The 21,399-nt window shown below is 41.6% G+C and overlaps 1 long non-coding RNA gene across 1 annotated transcript in view; it reads left to right on the forward strand.

The window, feature by feature from the left end:
- The window catches only part of LOC148436115 (uncharacterized), a 231,128-nt gene that overhangs the window by 75,021 nt on the left and 134,708 nt on the right, over window positions 1–21,399 (forward strand). The window contains exon 2 of the long non-coding RNA XR_015876506.1: window positions 9,476–9,547. This is a non-coding gene — a long non-coding RNA (uncharacterized LOC148436115). The remainder of the gene's footprint in view (window positions 1–9,475; window positions 9,548–21,399) is intronic.

Below are 21,399 nucleotides of genomic sequence, written 5' to 3' on the forward strand. Positions count from 1 at the left end.
CATTTTGAGTAACCATAGGGTCACTCAGACCTCTGATGATCGACTGACCTGCGATAGGTGCCGGGTCTTTGCATGCAGTCACTTGGATTTGCGAAGTGGGCGTTTCAATTCAAATGCTGGCAGCTGCAACATTTGCATATGTTTAATACATTCTGGCAAATAATTTCTTCCTGCCACAATAGGAAATTATAATGATTGGGTCTAAGACACAATAATTGATAAATAGAGAATGCCCCAAGGATGAAGACATTTACTATGTGTATGCAGTGGAAATATACAGCATGTTGTATGCAAATACATTGCATTCCTACACAGTTTTATCTAACAGCACCAAATACAGGGGTCTATTTACTAAGCCTTGGAGAGAGATAATGTGGACGGAGATAAAGTACTAACCAATCAGCTCCTAACTGTCACTTAACCTATGTTTGAAAAATGACAGTTAGGAGCTGATTGGTTGGTACTTTATCTACGTCCACTTTATTTCTCTCCAAGACCTAGGGCCTGATTCATTGTGGATCGCTATCCTGTTTATACGCACACAATACAGTTGCTAATAACAGCGGTGATATGTAAATATTTGTTTTCACATTGCAAATGCAGCCTGATATAAGGACGCCCACTTCCACTTACTCACATCCGTAATGCATCGCGTACCATCGAACCCATATCCACACTTGCACAAGCCCTGACCTTACTCAGAAATTGCTAACTTCCAAGTACGCTATGAGACCTCAGGCTGCGTATGGGCTAGCAGTGGCTAATTTATGCACGCTCATACAACGCACTGGCACGCCTGCGTTCGCCTGACCAGCCCCCCTTCACCACCCACAAATGGCACTTCCTGTCAATCACTCTGCCATGTGTCTGCGTAGCCTCTGCAATCGCAGTCCCGTACGTGATGGCTAATTCACCTGCGCGCAGTGCAATGCATACGCATCAATCGACCAATTGCGTGCGTATAAACAATTGCGTTCCTTGCTGAATCAGGCCCTTAGTACAAAGACCCCATAGTATGGTCATAGGAGTAATCAAACTTTTATTTGATTATTTTCTTTCTTTACTACCGTAGGTTAAACCAAGACTGCTTTTTAAAAATATAGCTTCTGGGAGGTTGTATTTACAATATACCATGCAGAACCCGATACCGCTGCAGCCCAGGAACAGTATACCAGCATATGCAGTCATTTCACTACACTAATTACTTGACCTAATATTGGCAGAAACAATGAGGGCATACATTTGAGATTTTTACGGAACAGTCCCCTGCTGAGTTTCCATTCTATGTTATGGGAATGAATATGAACTTTAGGCAGTTTAGTAACCCTGGCAACCTGTAAACTGATTGCTGATGGAGATAGTATTGTTCCTGTTAGGCAGAATAGAACACATTAAAAATTATGGAATGTTATTATTTTTGCTGTAGTAAAAGGTACAGGAAAGGGAATTGAGTCAGATGGAAAGTATACTTTAGTTTGGCCCCCCCTTGCATTCCTGCTGCTGTGAACTGTGCATGTTATATTGCATACACATTTTTTAAATACTTAACAATGCCCCATAGTTAATAAGTGATAATTAAATTGCATCTTGTTCCCAGCTCTGCTGTCAGTGATTCTGCTCTGCTTGCAGCCATGAATACATGAACCAGGGGCGTATCTTTAATGGGTGCAGGCAGGGCTGACTCTAGGGGTGTTCGACCTGTGCGGTCGAACACGGGCGCCACCCATAGACGGCACACCCTTCCCCAGCATCCCGATTTCATCGGGACAGTACTGTCCCACTGTTCCACCCGTGGGCCGAAGTGGCCCGCAGGTGGTCAAATCGGGGGGGATGGGGACCCCGGAGTCTGAATGGATGCTGTGTGCATGCGCGCAGCATCCATTCAGTGCCGTGAGAGAGCTGGGGGAAGCCCAGCTAGTGAGGCTCCCCCTAGCCTGTCGTTATTTGGAGGCATGCCATGCAGGCACGCCCCTCGGATAACGTCACGCAAGGAGGTGTGGCCTATGGTATTTAGGCCACACCCCCAATTTTTGGCCAGCAGCACACCCTGCACCCATTTATTCAATACTTACCTATATGGAGTCCCGCGCCGGCAGTAGCAGCACTGTACAAATCGACTGGAGCATGGCCGCCGGCAATTTGCGCATGCGCAGTAGGGAAATCTCCAGGAAAAAGGCTGCCGCGCCATATCCCCGATGACCTGCGCATGCACAGTAGAGTCTGGCACAGACTAGTGCCTAGAGGCTACTGCTGCACTCAGAGTGCTACCGGCCGCCAGCTAGAGAGGAAGGGGCCCGTGTGCGTTCTCCGGCCATGGCCCCCTTCCTCTCTAGCCAGCGGCTGGCAACACACTAAGAGCACCAGTAGCCTCTGTCATGAACACAGTGTCCAATGGGATTACTTTGCAAAAACTATTATGTTTTAAACTTTGGGGCTCATGTACATTTGGATTAGAGATGTGCACTGACCCCCCGTGTTTTTGTTTTGGTTTTGGATCTGGGTTTTTTTTTTTTTAAATTGATAAAAAGTTTTTAATAACAGCTAAGATCATGTGATTTTTGCAAATCAAAACCTGAAATTTGGATTTAAAATCCGAATTTTGAACCATGGGAAGATCAGAACGGTGAGACTCGGATCTGTCTGGATTCACGAAATTCGAGTGGATTTGGATTTCTGGAGAACAGAACCGCACATTTCAAATTTGAAAGTAATACACCAAAAACATAGAGATAAATTGCATAGAACAAAAATATGCACAGCAAAGGTATCTTATTTCTATATGCTGTTCTGTTATACACATGCAGGGATGTCTACAGTATGTTTTGCACTGCGCTGATCATGTCAGCCCATTCTGATTAAGTTCCACTTGTACCGCTCAGTGGACCTGATTCTGAAAAGTGCACAATTTTTTTTGCAGCTGCCTGAAAATCCCTAAAAACTATTATGGAGCATGCGTAACAATAACAAAGTGTACGCACAGCGGCTCTGTTGCAAATGAGAATCACGGTATCAGAATAGTCTTGGAATATTGAAGGGCGTTCGTGGCTGGGAGATGGCTTAGTGCACTCACGGAGACAGTCCGTTATATGGGACTGTTATGGCAGTGTGTTGGTGAAATTGGCTGCATACACAGACACTCAGCCGCTCACATAGAAGGCCATACACACGGGGAAACTGCACATGACGTAGACCTGGTGCATGTTTTGATGGTTGTGTATAAAAACGCACACATTATTATTTCAGTGCCTGCGGTCACTAACAGTGGGCGTCTCAGTCCTTGCACAGATGGACACACTGATGTGCACCAGGGAAGGTCTTTGTAGCGGCATATGCATAGAGTTACAGCTGGGTGACCGCCGAAATACACAGCCATGGCTGCATCTTCATCCACCCCTGAATCAGGCCCAAGTTCTCTATCGATTAACGTACTTTGTCCTAGAGCTAGTACTGGCACTTTCATCTTAAGGTGCCCATCCACTAGCAGATATGAAAACGACTGCACGATTATGATATTGTAATCGTGCAGTCGTTTGTCAGTCTGTGAGGAGCCTGCACTGAACTTGCAGTCGTTCAGTGCAGGCTCATCAATCATCTACAAACATGCTCAACCTGACGTTATCGTCAGGTTGTCCAGCATGTTAGCCCGATAGATGTCTAAACGACCACCGGGCACGCGCATCGCTGGTCGTTTTAGACATTTTTGCAAACGATTTATGAATGATTGTTATCGTTCAATCGCTCAACTTAATCGTCTAGTGGTTGGGCACCTTTACTGTTATATTGTGTGGTACTGAGCCCTTTCCCAAAATATGCTGCACTATGTTTTATTGACCGGATGGCGCGAGAGGAGGAAACAAGTGCATAAAAGAGATCAAAGTTTTGTACACTGGTTGACTTTGTTCACCACTTGTCACGGTATCATTGCTTATCAACTGTAAATACTTGGCTAATGTATGTGCTATGTACTTTACTCCAATAATAAAAACAAAAAGGCATTTGCTGTATGTGCCCATTATTCCTTTGTGTAGTGCTCACTGAGAAAAACAAAACTATAATTAACCCCAGCTGTGCGGCAGTGTTGTTTGGAATCCCATTTGATTCCTAAGAAGGTATAGCTGTAGGTATCACACTTACAGTAAGCCACACTCATTATACCTGACTGTGTTCAACCACAACAATAATTGTACCACCTAGATCCAGTTTGAAAATTATTTCTTTGGAAAAAGCTAATCCTATTTGAAATGCATGACCGGTTCTTCATGAAGCCATGCTGACTGACGCTGTATTAGTCAATTATTTCCTACAATGCATTTCAGAATTGCAATCCTTTCAAATAAATTATAGTGAATTACTCTTGACAGAATAAAACTTGCAATTTTGAGGTTCATATTTTGTTCACCGTTTAATGATTGTCAGCTTCATTTCATGAACAGAAAATACTGTTTTTGTCTTTATTTTTATTTTTTTGTTTTCCAACAATGAAATAAAAAATGTGTTCAGAGAATATTGATAAAAAAAAAAAATACCATTGTACATAAGTTTTTTTGACTAACAAGTATACATTGTATTGTGCATAAAGATGTGCGCTCACCCCTGTGTTTTGGTTTTGGATCTGGATTTATGTTCGTGTTTTGCAGAACTACCCTCATGTGTTTTGGTTTTGTGGTGTAACCACAGTTCGACTTTTAAATCCGAGCTCTGAACCGCGGTAATTTTCGAACCGTGGCGGTTTGACTCGGTACCCCAAAGTGATTCCAAACTCAGACTCAGTTCGACTCGGAACCCCTAAATTTGGTTGTTGTCGGTTCTCTGAGAATCGAACCCACACATCTCTAATTTTACATATTGGTTAAGTGAAGGAGACGGGTTATGGACTATAGATAGACAGTAAAAAGGTCGACAGTGTCTAGATAGACACCAGATGTTAGACAGTCAATAGGTCGACTGGGCAACAGGTCGACAGGGATAAAATGTTGACACACTAAAGGTCGACATTTAAGAAGGTCAACAAGTACAAATGGTCACCATGGTCAAAAGGTCGGCACAAAAATGGTCAACACAAAAATGCTTGACACGTTAATTTCTTTTTTTAAGGTTAGAGTTAGGTTTAGGGTTAGGCACTTACTGGAGGGAAAGGGTTCGGCACTTACCCCAAAGGTTAGGCACTTACCGGAGGATTAGGGTTAGGCACTAGAAGGAACTGTTAGGGTCAGGCACCAAGGGAAGGGTTAGGGTGAAGATTAGGGCTAGACAACAAAAAAAATCATGTGTTGGCCATTCGTGTGTTGACCATTTGTGTGTCGACCTTTCGACCATGTCGACCATTTATAGCTGTCAATCTTCTTCCATGTTGACCTTTAGTGTGTTGACATTTTGTCACTGTTGACCTTTTGTCCCAGGTGACCTACTGACTGTCTAAAATCTGGTGTCTATCTAGACACTGTCGACCTTTTTACTGTCTATCTGTTAATCCACACCTAAAGAAGACTTGGCATACCAGCCAGGGAAATAACTGAAAAAGTACATAAAATAGGGAGGAAGTAGAGCGACCACAGGAACTGCAGCTTTGCGGTATATGTAGAGGCTATTAGAGAGGATGGAGGGTGGCGACAGGGAAAAGAAATAGAGGCAAAATCCCAAATAAGTCAACTAATTCAGACATATAAACATCTTAAACCAAGATTATTGTCAGACAAGTTGCCTCAATAAGTTCCACTCAAGTTGGTGGACTGAGCTACGTTAAGACCAACCTCAATGGAGGCTAAAACTTAATCCTGAACCTACCTATCTTCATGCATCTCACAGAGCAAAAGTAGCGTTAAGATGGTGGTGTTTGGAGAAATCACAGGTTTTAAGGGTCTATTTACTAAGCCTTGAATGGAGATAAAATGAACGGATATAAAGTACCACCAATGAGCTCCTAACTGCCATGTCACAGGGTGTGTTTGAAAAATGACAGCTAGGAACTGGTTGGCTGGTGTTTTATCTCTGATCACTTTATCTCCATCCAAGGCTTATTATATAGACCCCTTAGATCTTTAAAATGTTTTCTATGGGAAGTTGACACATGAGTCCTATATACTGTAGGAATACCAAGTGTGTTTCTATGGGGTTGCAGAGGTTGGGGCGGTTATAATCTTAGCAGTATGAGCAAGGACAGTATTCAAATCCAGCAGTCCAGGCAGCTCCTCGCACCATGACTTCTCAGTACCTGTCCACAAGGAGGCAATGTATGCAACAACGAGGTCTAAATATAAGCAACACACTTTGAAACAATGCGCAAAAGCGATAAATTCATCCAGCAATTCAGACTTCCCTGCCAAGTCTGTAACAGGCTTAATTGAGCCTATGGTATTGTGAACCTAAAGGAACATGCAAAGGAAAGTCACAATGTTCACAAAGGTGGACCAGTGGAGAAGCTGTCAATAGCAACCAATCAGCTTCTAGCTATCATTTTATGTACTTGATAAATGCTTCCTCAAAGCTGATTGGTTGCTTCTCCACTGGCCCACTCTTTTCACTGCTTGATACATCAACCCAATGGTCCCTTGGGCCAAACCCACCTTTAATTGATTGGAGCCTAATAAAAGACCATATATTAAAAACAAAGTCATCTAGTGAAATTAGGGAATCCTTGGTGACACCAAGGATTCCCTAATATAGGCTGCTTTGGGTGCACTGATTTTGGTGCCATTTTCATTTCTATTATCGAAATTGGACAGAATACTGTGTAAAGACCCAGGTACTTAAGTTTGATTAGGGTTATGGCTAGAAAGGCTGAGATGTTAAAGGAAGCAAAGCATGTCAATTCCTAATAAATTTGTAATAAGCAAAATAACTATATAGAGTAATAGTTTTGAATATAACAGGTGTAGATACCAACGGATAGGAGAACAGGACCAGACTATCATCCCCGAATAGAGCTATTGTACTCTCACAGATGTACAGTATGTTTGTGTCATGGAGCTATTGTACATGACACAGATGTATGTCTGTGTCATGGACTTGTAAGTCTCTTCTGTAGCAGGCAGACAAAGAAGGTTCTCCTGTCTCAGACGGATCATTCGCACCCTTCATGGAGTAAGTGTTCGTCCAGATACTGATGATGATGGTTGCGGCTGTGAATGGAAAAACAGTGGGTGTGGAGGCCTTCCACATGCAGATGCATGGATGTATGTCATACACGGGTGAACTCTCGCATTAGCATAAGCTATTGAGTGGGCTATCTCAGCTGTATCAGAAAGTAGCCACAGATGCCTCCAACTCAGACTCAAACCCTTAGTGTATAATGTACAGTAATTGTATATAAGGTCCAGGAAATCCGAACCTGTGGAGCTTCTCAAACAGTGACCAGATGACCACATCAAATGCTTTTTCTGCATAGAGAGAGATCAATAACTTGTGATACACCTATGAGAGGTCTGCTAGGGACTGGAGGACAGTGATAACCTTCTGAATGTTTTTTAGTCATTGATTTTTAATCCCTAATACAGTGGCATGAAAACGTTTTTGCCCCTTCCTGACTTCTATTTTTGTATATTTGTCACACTTAGTTGTTTCAGATCTTTAAACGAAATTGAATATAAGACAAAGACAAACTGAGTAGACACAAAACACAGTTTTTATATGATCTCTTCTTTCCTTCATTTATTAATTTCAGTTTTATTATGACTTCAGCATGGGATAATGACATGGGGCCTGTACACTGTACAACTGAGAAATGAATGCATGATTGGGGCTGAGGGTCTTCAGCAGCAGGTGGAGACATCACCTCTACCTCCCCCTCCCTTAGACTGCATTAGCTATTCTCTGCAGAGAGCTGCACCAATATAATGAAAGAAGAGCATAAATGTGAGACTCAGTTATAGGCTTTATGAGGCCTACATCTGATAAGAAGAATCCTGCACTTTAAGTATGGCTCTTGTAATGTCAGAGGAAGCGAGAAAGATGGAAAATCAATGAAATAGGCAGAAGAGTAGGCGCTGACAAATGTTTCAATGAGCTCCTCGCCAGGGCGGTGCTAATAGTAATGGCACCTACATAAGTTGCTCATCTGATGGGAAGCCTAACAGCATGCAGTAGTATTTAGCAGTACCAATCCAGACTCCCACACCTTCAGCCACCCTCAGAAGGGGAGGTAGGATCAGAAATGTAGGCCTCAAGCACAGTATCTCAACGGATAGCAGATCGAGAGGTCCTCCTCATGGGTCTGGGATCTAAGAGATGTGTTGCAGTACCATAACAGTCCACTACCAACAAGGAGGAAAGGTTTATATATGTTATAAATCCTTTTCAGAGCCAGAGCTCCACCACCATGCATCCTCCCCCAGTTGTGTCCAGGCCACTAAAAATACTGTTTTTTTAATTACAGTACATCACTAAATGGACTGCTAGAGTGTACAGCATATATGTGCAAAGACAGATCATATAGCTGTCCACCAGCTATACCATATGTTGGATATCAACCAATCCCATGACAGAGTGTTATTTGCTATCCTGTGCTACTGCTCAAACTCTCTATCTCTTCACGTCAATGTTGTTTGATGTACTAATTCCTTTTCTTTTTACTGTCAGTCCTTCGCGTGGTCTGGAGTAGGCAGCAGATGAACTTTTGGTTCATGGTGACAATGATTTCTCCTTCACTCTTTGTTTTTTCATTTTTGTGCTTTTGTATGTTTTAAGTCTTTTGTATTTTATACTTTTTGTTTGGGATTGTGTAAAAAAAACCCATTCAAATATTTTTTCTTTAATCATATAAAGTTTATTGGAGTTTTTTTTTTACTTTAAGGAATCAATATAATAAAAGAATAGTAACAATGATAAAAAAACATAAGCTGTAAAAGTACTATAATTGAAGTTTCAATTTATAATGAACAACAAATTTAGGATGAAAAATATAAAAGCTTTACGAAACTAAAACACAGAAATATAGATAGGGAAGTGTAATCAAGGGAGTATTAGTAAGGGAAAAACTATAGGGCACAGAAAAATTAATCATATATAATTCAAATTAATGAATTTTTAGCATTGTCTTTAATGCTGGTTACAAAATAGGATGACAAATTGGTCAGCAGGCCGATCCGCTGTCAGAGCGGTCGATTGGTAAGCTATACACACTTACCGATAATGAGGAGTACGGCGGACATGTTGGAATAGTTATAAATTTTGTGTCTAATATCAAGTGATTGACCTTTTCCAATAAATTTACAATTTTTGGACAAAAATTCCAAAGTGTATCTCCTTTGCCACATCCTCTCCAGCAGCCATTGTAGTAACCTTAATTTACTATAATGTATGTACTGTTGAAGTTATGATGTACCACTGATAAAATATCTTATAAATAAAAGCATTTTTCATAGCCTTGATACAAATTGAAGTCTTATTGATTTTTTTCCCACAATAACTGCCCATTCCTTTGCTTTCTAAATGAATCCCAGCTATTTCTTCCAATTAATTTCATGTCTGTCTCTTTCAGGAAGGTCAAAGCTAAGTGGCAGATGATAAAATGGAGAGATACAACCTTTTGAAAATCCATAAAGATTCCAAAGTAATGTGTTTTGTTTTTCTAATTGGTATTTTTTGTGAATTAAATAAATGCCTAATTTTAGGTCAATAAATTAATATAACATATTTAAGGGTATTAAATCTAAATAACATTTAACGGTTTTTGAGGTCCATATTTTAAAGATTTTGTCAGGCTCCAGGAGCAAAGGGAGGATTATCCAAGACTAGAATTAGGTTAGGATTTTCTCAAATTATTAATCTGAGAATTTTTTTTAGTGATGATCCGAGTTTGCTAATGATCCATTAAAGAGAGCAGGGGGAAAGTTAACTCAAGAAGTTGTCTTGCTTTCAATCCAAAAACAGATATGTTTAGAATGAGTCAGTACCAGTTAGGAGAGGAGAGTGGCTTCATAGTACTTTTGGAAGATTAAGAAATACAATCTACCAATATTTCAACTATTTTGAATGTTTTTTAACTGCTCAAATAAAATGTAAAAAGTTTCTATGACTTGAAGTCAAAACATCAGACCACTAATGCTAATGTGCAAAACAAAAACAACAATCTTGATGATTTTCCATCTTAATTGTAGTGATCTGTCCAAACAAGATAGAGTATGAAGATATTCTCTATCTTTGACATTTCTTAGTTATAGATTCAATAAGATTTTTAAAATTGGCAGCATAAAGAATCCCCAGATATTTTAATTTAGTGTGTTGCCATTTTGATTGTATTCTTTCAAAGTTTTAATTGATTTGGATGAAAAATATATAGTTAAGGTTTCTGTTTTGGAGTTGTTGATTTTGAAACTTTAATTTCCCCAAAGCTTTTCAAGCCTTTCATAACTGTAGACAGCAATATTTTTCAGTTAGTAATAGTTAGGAGGATGATATTTTGTGTTCTCTGGAGCCAGAATTGACTCTTGAAATGTTGGTGGTTTTGTGGATTTACTGAATAGTACTGTTTGAAACTTGCAAAGATTGAGAGGTGTGGTTATTAGTGAGAATTTAAGTTATTGGGTTATAATAGAGGGATTCAATGCCATAATGAATTCTATCTTTAATTTCCATTTAGTTTGAAATTTTTATGTTTTTTCTAAATCTATCAAAAGCAGTAAGTTGGCAACACTCTTTTTTATTAGCTATGTGTATTAAACTTAAGGCTCTCCTTGCGTTATCAGATGATAAATCCATCTTGGTCAGGATTTAAGTATGTTGTAGCGCTCAACCTTCTCGTTCCGTCCAATAATATATGAATGGCTAATTGTCAAATGAATGACTAATTAACATTAAATTGAAACAAATAGATTCTGATGGTGTAAATTGAGTACCATGTACCAAGTTATAGTCAATGAAAAAGATAAGATAATGATATCTCATTAGTATGAAAATCCCATTAGGTAGGAAAGTACAATGTAACAGAATGGTAACCAGTACGCGTGTGTATCAAAGTATCACAAAAATATTTATTCACTAAACCAAGGATAGTTAAAACTGGTGCACAAATATAAGATGGTCTCTGTATCTTTCAATCATGTAGGATGAGTGGTAAATTGGAAATCTAATGGTTAAATAGTTCCTGTCCAATGTCACTGCATAATCAAAACAGAACAATCTGCGGCGTCCCGCTAATAAAGAAAAAATGGTGATGGTTGATGAACTACGGTGCCCGGGATGATGTTCCTGGGGTCAGGGAGTACAGTGTGGCCTTGATGGGGAGAGGCTAGTTCTCTACAGTGCGTGTAGCTACTTGGCATCAATGTCGGAGGGTGCCCGATATGTCACGCCACCTCCGACATACAACGCCACAGCGTGCGCTGAGGTCGGGGGCCGGGACACCACGGTCACACCGCTCGTGAGAGTAATGTGCCGTGTGTCTCCCTTTGCCGACCTGGGACTCACCTCTCTACCCTCTCACCGATCCTAGCCCTGCCGGCTCCGGCTTCCACACTTCTGCTGCGCTGTCTTCCTGGGTTGGTCACGTGACTATGACGGTGTTGTACGTTGATGTCTCTTGGAAACAATAGCTGTTGGAATCTTTAGCGTGTAGTGTACCCCAACGCGTTTCAGCCTCTAGGGCCTTTTTCAAGGAGATGCTGTAGTGATAGAGTTCATGACATCTGAATAAGTAGTCTGAGGGCGGTCCAAAAGTGTTCAAAGATAGCTTAATTGATTGGTGGATAGTTCAGTCACTCTGAATAGGTGTTGATCGCTGTCAATCAACCATTCTGGTGTACTGGCATTACATTTATTAGCACACCAATAAGTATTGTCAGTTAAAACCATGACATGTCACATGAGAAAACCAACCCGGGTACTTACTGGTTCCCTTATATTGATATACAACAAAAGTGAGAGCTGCCATGAGACACTATAGACATATCCATCAAACATAATTATGTACGTTCCAAACATTTTGATGTTTAGGAACGCCACTAGAATAAGTCAAAATAGACTTGTTATGGTTTTAACTGATAACACTTATTGGTTTGTTCTTTCACAGTTTTGGATTTACTTTTTATATACCAGAATAAGTCTAATTAGACATGTCATGGTTTTAACTGACAATACTTATTGGTTTGCTCTTTCATAGTTTTGGATTCACTTTAATTCCATACTTACTGATAAAGTTATAGGATTGTGCTAATAAATGTAATGCCAGTACACCAGAATGGTAGATTGACAGCAATCAACACCTATTCAGAGTGACTGAACTATCCACCAATCAATTAAGCTATCTTTGAACACTTTTGGACCACCCTCAGACTACCTATTCAGATGTCATGAACTCTATCACTACAGCATCTCCTTGAAAAAGGCCCTAGAGGCTGAAATGCGTTGGCGTACACTACACGCTAAAGATTCCAAAGTTATCTGCTTTTTTGCCTACACCAAGGACGTAAGACCAAGGTGCACTTCATAGATGATCCGGAACCTTTCTTCAACAGCTATTGTTTCCAAGAGACATCAACGTACAACACCGTCGTAGTCACGTGACCAACCCAGGAAGACAGCGCCGCAGAAGTGTGGAAGCCGGAGCCGGCAGGGCCAGGAGCGGTGCCCTTCACGGTAGAGAGGTGAGTCCCAGGTCGGCAAAGGGAGACACACGGCACATTACTCTCACGAGCGGTGTGACCGTGGTGTCCCGGCCCCCGACCTCAGCGCACGCTGTGGCGTTGTATGTCGGAGGTGGCGTGACATATCGGGCACCCTCCGACATTGATGCCAAGTAGCTACACGCACTGTAGAGAACTAACCTCTCCCCATCTAGGCCACACCGTACTCCCTGACCCCAGGAACATCATCCCGGGCACCGTAGTTCATCAACCATCACCATTTTTTCTTTATTAGCGGGACGCCGCAGATTGTTCTGTTTTGATTATGCAGTGACATTGGACAGGAACTATTTAACCATTAGATTTCCAATTTACCACTCATCCTACATGATTGAAAGATACAGAGACCATCTTATATTTGTGCACCAGTTTTAACTATCCTTGGTTTAGTGAATAAATATTTTTGTGATACTTTGATACACACGCGTACTGGTTACCATTCTGTTACATTGTACATTCCTACCTAATGGGATTTTCATACTAATGAGATATCATTATCTTATCTTTTTCATTGACTATAACTTGGTACATGGTACTCAATTTACACCATCAGAATCTATTTGTTTCAATTTAATGATAATTAGTCATTCATTTGACAATTAGCCATTCACATATTATTGGACGGAACGAGAAGGTTGAGCGCTACAACATTTTTTATTCATGTTTAATATATATAGGTGGGGATACCTATAAGTTGTTAGCAGCTTACCTCCTTTAAAGAGCTCAGTGCGCAAGATCATTTTGTTTCTCTAATTGGTCAGGATTTAGCATGCATGGAATTATAAACAATAATCGATTTGCTTCAAATTTTGACAAAATGTAAAGTTCTGAGTTAAGGAAAGTAGTGTCGATTCTGTTCAGACTGATGGGTCTCGATTCTCCTTAAAATTTGCTTTTAGATTTTCTGTAGTGGTTTCTTTTTTTACTTTATAATATTTGAGGTATTTAAAAAAGTACTTGCATTAACGGTACAGTACTAAGTGTAATGACATTGTTTTTAAAATATTGCTGTGAAGCCATCAAGTCTCAGAGCCCAGTTTACATGACATTAAAAAATGATTCTTCTACTTTATCTTTATGTTGAGCAGAATTTTAAAAATTAGGTTTTCAATTACTGTATATTGGTCTTCATTAATTTCTTAAAATCTCTCTGTAATTTAGCGAGTTATGAAAAGGGTTATTTGTTCTGTCTTTGTTTTTGGATTTTGTTTTTATTTATTCGTAAGAATTGTGTCCACTTTTGTGATCCCTTTCCTAGTACCTCTGAACGTTTTTCGTCAGCAAGAATTTTTAATCAGAGAATTTTTGATTTTTATCTGTCACTACTTTTAATTCAGATTCTAAAACATTTACTTGTCATTTAAAAAAAAAATCTATTTTCATATATAAAGATATTCCTCAGCCTGGAGCTTTGAGAGTTTCCCAGGTGATCATTTCATTCTTATCGTTGGGATAATTGTTTGTACAAATTTCTTCATTGAATTTCTTTTTTTTAAATACTTTTCTTTTGTAACGATATATATAATTTCAAAGTCTATTTATATCTTTTGGTAATACCTATGAAAATCTATTTAGAAAACAACAGCATCATGGCCAGGCCAGATCACAGGAGTGTTTGGACTAAATGTGTAGTGATATATTTAAGTAATATCATACTTGTAATAGGGATAATGAACTGAAAAATATACGTAAAAAACATCTTGGATGGGGACAACAGATAAAGTGAATTATAGATGTTATTGTGTCGTTTAACATTTTTTTATAATGTCTTTAAGAGCATTACTTCCCTTTTTAGAAAGTTTGGGATCTATCTAGAGGAGGCTTTGATATTGTGTTGAAGTCTCCACCTTGATAAGAATAGGTATTTTTGCTTCAGAACATTAATAAGTTTGGTTTATGTAACAAAAATGGGTTTTAGTATGGACTTAGGCCCTCATTCAGAGCCGTACGCTCTGAGCAGAGCGCACGCTCTGAATGAGGGCCGCCCTCCATAATTATGGAGCGTCCTCCTGGATGTTCGTATAGCTGTGGGTCACCACCCACAGCCTATACGAGCGTGCAGTTTGATGGCCGCGATGGTCGTGACCATCGCGACCATCGCCACTGCGAGCCGGAGCCTGCGGTTGAGGTTTTCAACCGCAAGGCCCGGAGTGATTTTGGCTCTATCAGAGCCAAAATCACTCCCACTGACATCACTAGTGATGTCAGTGGGCCGGCTTCTGAAGGTAGGCGTTCCCTTGGGAACGCCCCCGTCAGGGAGGCACGCCCCCGGCACGCCCACCAAAGGGGGCGTGCTGTCAATCAACATCGACAGCACGCCCCCTTTGATCAGACACAATGAGCGAAGGAAAGTCCTTCGCTCGTCGCGTCTGGCGCATGCGCATGACGGAGCTCCCTCCGTCGTGCGCATGCTCAGTGCAGAACATCGACCCACTTGCGAGCGGACAGCCACTCGCAAGTGGGTCTGAATCAGGCCCTTAGTTTCCTTGAACAGCAGACTACTGTAGATTTTAAAAAAAAAGCTTGTGAGTCCATTTGCTAGTTTTAGGTTGTGAATATCTGAGATGATTTTTATTCTTGGAAGTGCATTTTCATTATATAATATTTTCTTATATACATTTATTTTATTATGTAAAGCACATATAACAAATTGCATCAAGAGAATACGGAGTAACACAGTGTTTCAGGAATGCAAAAGAGACAAAATGCAAATTACCACTGCAGTTAATTCTTATTTTGGTTTCTGGTCGGGAGTGGCTTCCTCTCACTTGATGTTATTTATATTTTTTTAATAATGTAACTTGCAGTGTTATGTGAGATACTTTTCATTTCTTTCCTATATGATCCTCTGAAATGAAGATTGCATATTTCCAGACTATTCTGAAAATGAGAGGGATCTTTAATTTACAGTATGATGAGCTCATTCTACACCCATGTCCAGTAAGGGTGTAGAGACATAGGGCCTGAATCAGACCCGGACGCTAAGCCGCGGATGCACAGTATGAGCGATTATCGCACGTTTGCGCATGCATATGCCCCAAAGTACGCATGCGCGACCAGTCACTGCGTCTGGGAATCGTGAGCTCATAGAACACAGAGTGGATGCTATTTTGAGTGACAGCTCCGTTTGTGGGTGGTAACAGGGGAAGGTCCTTGTGAACGGGGGAGTGGTGCTGCCAATGCAGGCGTGTCTGGGTGTCAAAACGGCATCTTATAGGTGTGCTTAATTAGCAAAGAAACGTCATTGTACACATCACATGCTTGTATTTCAGCCTGCAGTGATCGCAGTGCTTGCGGTGAGGTAGGGTCGACCTCAAGGGCTGCGAGATGATCATGTTTAATCATACACTTCCTGGAGATGACGTGTGTTAAGAAAGAAAAGTGGGCGTCTTTAGACTGGCATGCATTCACTCTGCCGTCGCTCTCTAAGACATAGAGGGTGTCCTTAGGACAGACAGTGCGATTGCGGAATTTGCATACCCGGCCCCTTTTAGCTGCGAGAGAGTGCAGCTTAACGTCTGGGTCTGAATCGACACCGTAGATTCTCCCTATATGACGTTTTTTTTTCTTCCTGGTTGCAAAATTCCCGGTCAGAATGTAAAAATTACTGGAAACACAGGGCCTGATTCAGAGCCGCTCGTAAGCGGCCGCTCGTTCGCTCCGAGCGATGTTCGCACATCTGCGCATGCGTATGGGTCGTAATGCGCAAGCGCCAACCAGTCTTTGCGGTCGGAAATCGTGCGCTCGCAAAACAGCGAGGGCCTGCTAATTTGAGTGACAGAATGAGGCGTTTGTGGGTGGTAACAGGGGAAGGTGCTTGAAAACGGGGAGTGGAGATCCGAACGCAGGCGTGCCAAACGGTCAAAATGGGCGTTTAATGGAAGTGCATAATTAGTAAGGGAGCGTCATCGACCACGTCACTTGGTTGTCATTTAGCCTGAACTGCTCGCAGTGATTGCGGGAAGTAAAACCTACCACAAGCACTGCGAGCAGTTCAGACGCCTTTCGATGTACTCGATTAATCTAATAAATAGAGGAGATGACGTATGATGCGAACGGCCAGGGGGCGTCTTTACAAAATAGCGAGCGCATGTTTCGTTCGCGCGCTCAGACATAGAGGCGTCAACAGACCGCAAAGAGCGAGCGCTCAATTTAAATAGCTGGCCCTTTTTTCTATACGACCGTTCGCAAATAGCGTCCGGCTCTGAATCAGGCCCACAGTTTTTAATTCATCTCCCACCAATGGGTGTTTTTTATTACTCTATATTGTTTTCCCCCATTTTCTATTGGCATATGTTATTTGTTCTTGTGGGAAGAGAAATAAAGAAAGACTATCTATGGTGCCCAGCATTGCCTGGGTTTCTTTTTTTTCCCTGTCTCTCTTTCCATTTTTCCCCTTATCTCTCTCTCTCTCTTTCTTTCTGTGTTTGTTCCCTCTAAACCAAATGTTTACCTCAGAAATATCACTCTCCCTGCCCTTACTCTCATTACACTGTACTACAGGGAAATACTTTTAATTTGTTTACTTTCTAAAAAATAGTCATACTTAACTAATTTGAGGTAAAAAAAAATAAACAATATTCTAAATTAGCTCTCCTTATTGTGCTATACTACTTGCACTTAGGGATGTGCGCCGGACCATTTTTGCCGGATTTGGATTTGGTTCTAATTAGTCATCCAGCTTTGGATTTGGATTTGCCAAACTGTGGTGACTGGATTTGGATTTGGATTTTTTTTTACAAAAATTGACAAAAAAAGCTAAAATCACATAAATTGGTCCTTTTTTTCTTCTTAGAGTATCATTAACCTCAATAACATTAATTTCCTGTCATTTATAGACAATTTAGACCACCTCACAGCTTATAATATTGTTTTCAACATTATTGGCCAAAGGTTGCAGTAAGCTGACTGGTTACTAAGCGACAAAGCAGCAGCACAACGACACAGACACCACAGTTTAAAGCACATCTATGAAACATAGCAACACAGCAGTGGCAGAAATTAAAAGTAGTGCACCCACCTAGTGGGGTATGGCCAGCAGAATCACAGTACTTGTTTACATAGTGGGCTATGGCCCAAGGAGTCACAGTGTACAATCTTATTCACATTCCATCACATAGTGCCCCTGATTCACATTACACCATAAAGTAGTGTCTCTTATTTATGTTACGACACACAGTAGTGCCCCTTTTACACAATGCCCACAGTAGTGACCCTTTTACACAATGCCCACAGTAGTGACCTTTATACAGAAAGCCCACAGTAGTAATGCCCCTTATACACTTATACAATGCCCCCAGCAGTGGTGTCCCTTACACAAAGGCCCCAGTAGTGGTGCCTCCTATGCAGTCCCCTTAGTAGTAGGGCCCCCTATGCAGTGCCCCCAGTAGTAGTATGCCCCCCAGTAGTATGCCCCATTAGCATGCCCCCAGTAGTATGCCCTCCAGTAATATGCCCTCCAGTAGTATGCCCCCCAGCAGCAGTGCCCCCATTAGCAGTGCCTCCAGTAGTAGTGCTCCCATTAGCAGGCCCCCAGTAGCGGTGCCCCCATTGGCATGCCCCAAGTAGTATGCCCCCCAGTAGCAGTGCCCCAAATAGTAGTGCCCCAATTAACATGCCCCCAGTAGTAGTGCCCCCATTAACATGCCCCCAGCAGTAGTGCCCCCATTAACATGCACCCAGTAGTGGTATGCCCCCCATTAGCAGGCCCCCAGTACTGGTATGCCCCCCATTAGCAGGCCCCCAGTAGTAGTATGCCCCTCCTTAGCAGGCCCCCAGTAGTAGTAGTGCCCCCCTTAGTAGGCGCCCAGTAGTAGTAGTGCCCCCATTAGCAGGCCCCCAGTAGTAGTATGCTCCCCACTATCAGGCCCCCAGTAGTAGTAGTGCCCCCCCTTAGCAGGCCCTCACTTAACAGTAGTAGTATGCCCCTCCTTAGCAGGCCCCCAGTAGTAGTAGTGCCCCCCTTAGTAGGCGCCCAGTAGTAGTAGTGCCCCCATTAGCAGGCCCCCAGTAGTAGTATGCTCCCCACTATCAGGCCCCCAGTAGTAGTAGTGCCCCCCCTTAGCAGGCCCTCACTTAACAGGCCCCCAGTAATAGTATGCTCCCATTAGCAGCCCCCAATAGTAGTATGCCCCCTAGTAATGCCCCCTTACACACACACATAAAAAAAAAAAAAACACCTGAATCCCCGATCCCACCGCAGCTCTGCTCTGCTGTATAATGCGCGGAGGGAGCTGGAAGACAGAGCTCATGAGTGAGCTCCAACCGGCTCCCTCCGTGCAGCAGCCAATGAGAGTCTGTGTGACTCTCATTGGCTGCTATTACAAACACACAGCTGCCGCTGGTGGCTGTGTGTTTGATCTGTGTAGGGCCCTACACTAGAGGAGCCCTGACGTCGGATTCTCTTGCGAGAATCCGACTTCAATCAGGCAGGGAACAACCAAACAGCATTCGGGTGGACTCGGATCCCCTATGTTCGGAGCGGTTCGAATTCCACAGAATCCGAACCGCTCATCTTTACTTGCACTATGGGCCTGATTCAGACCCGGTCGCAAGCACTGAGCGCTCGCAACCGGGTCAATGTTTGCCCACTGGGCATGCGCACGACGGAGCCGGCTCCGTCGTGCGCATGCGCGAGACCTGGCTAGCGACAGGTGCTCCGTTGATCCAGGTCTCACACCAAAGGGGGCGAGCTGTCGATGGTGATTGACAGCTCGCCCCACAGCTATGCGAGCGGCCAGGAGGCCGAACAAAAAAAAAAACGCCCTGCTTCAGAGCGAGCGCTCGTTCAGAGCGTCTGTCTCTGAATCAGGCCCAATATGTACTTCTGTAATAAAGTCATAGTCAAAAGCAACTTTAGAATAATCTGATATTTTCTTGCACTTTCCCCATAGAAATCACTTTCCCATTTTTTTTTTAAATAATAGTTATTTTATTTTCACAAATCAAACTTTCAATAAAATGGGTAAAATAAGTACCTGTACTAATTTACCTTCACCAAGGTGAACAACATAAACCAGGCAATTGAAAAAGTTAGTTATTAATAAAAAAAAACAATTAGAACCCATATGGCAAGAACAAACTGCAGAGAGGCCAAATTGAAGGTCCAACATTTCTCAATCAAAATGAATGAGCAAAAAAACATTATAACTACGGAAATTGTCAGGGAGCTAAAAAGAGGCGGGGATGGGGGGAGACGGTAAGGTAAAACAAAAAGCCAATACAAAGGGAAAGTGTAAAAGGAGGAATAAAATGGAGGTTAGCAGAAACCAGGAAGAGGTGAGGATTGGAATTGGTACCACGGGGACCAAAATTTGTGAAAAGTGGCCACAGTGTCATTTTGTAAACTCGAAATGTACTCCATAGATGCCTGAAAATGAATCCGGGTGCGAAGGGCTGCTAAGGAGGGAGCAACTGGAGGCCTACATTTTTGGCTGACAGATATGGGTTATTAGCGTATCCTGAAATTTACAGTATGAGTTGGGGCACATAGCAGTGCTATGGAGATGTCTTGCATTATGGATAGACCTTGACCACAGTAATTACTGAAATCGGGCAGAACCATCACATATGGTAGAACCTTATCACCACAGAGTCTCCAGCAGGAACTTGGAGTAGAGGGAAATAATGTGTGAAGTTTAGACGGTACTAGGTACCTACCAGTATAAACCATATACGTTTCCCCTTTTTTACCACTATTAATTCCTTCTATTAATGCCTGTTAGGTTACAGGTGTCTCCCTTTTACATTGCTCTCATGTGTTCACCTCTTATTTACCTCTTCCACTCCGCTCTTCTGTTTGGTGGTGCACTTTTTTTACTCTCCTCTCTTTCTGATCTCTTTCTTATTTTTACTCTCCTCCGTCACTTTACTTCATTCTTCCATTTTGACCTCTCTCTTTCCTCCTCCTAAATGTCCTCTGCTATCTCTTTTACTTGTTTTTCGATCAGGTTTTCCTTTTTTCACTTGCACAGTTACAGCAGTGGCCGCGCACTGTGCATGCCAGGACCCATATGTGTACACTCGATCAGCAGTGAGAAATATTATATTGCTAAATAGACCTATTAATGTAAAATAAACCACAAAGACCATATGTTTTTAATGTCTCTATTAAGCAATTTTATTCATACTAGAGACGGACCCCGTGTTTTGGTATATGATCTGGATTCATCTTCATGTTTTGGTTTTGCAAAACCACCCTCAAGTGTTTTGGTTTTGGATTCGTATAAAAATCTATTAAAAATCGATAAAAACAGCTAAAATGTCCAAATCCAAAACCTGAGTTTGTTTTTTAAATCCCAATTCCGAAACGGCAACAGATCCGAACCGGGACTCGGTTCAAAACAAGTCACAAAAGTGAATCCGAACCTTGACCTGGTTCTACTTGGAACCCTAAATTTGGGTGTGTTCAGATTTCAGAAATCTGGACCCTCACATCTCTAATACATAAACTAAAAAAGTGTCAGTAAGAACTATTTAATGGGATCAGTGAAATTTATTTTTAAAGTTACATATCTGAACACAGCCTCGCATTTCTGTACTCCTTAAATATTTTTTATAGACTTCCTGTATTTACGCCATGTAAGGGATGTGAGATATGATAATCTGGAAGTTTACAACAGACGTCTATCCATGTTACACAATATAATGTTTTAGAATACTTTCTATGCGTGAGTGTTGAAGCCCTGTGTAGTAAGCACTGATAAAGTTCCCGTAAGTGGTTTCTACTATATATATTAAGATTATATAGGAATGCAAGAGTGCAAGGATTAGGAGGCATGAA

This window comes from Taudactylus pleione, unplaced genomic scaffold (assembly GCF_031769625.1).
Source record: "Taudactylus pleione unplaced genomic scaffold, aTauple2 ptg001956l, whole genome shotgun sequence".
Taxonomy (NCBI): Eukaryota; Metazoa; Chordata; class Amphibia; order Anura; family Myobatrachidae; genus Taudactylus; species Taudactylus pleione.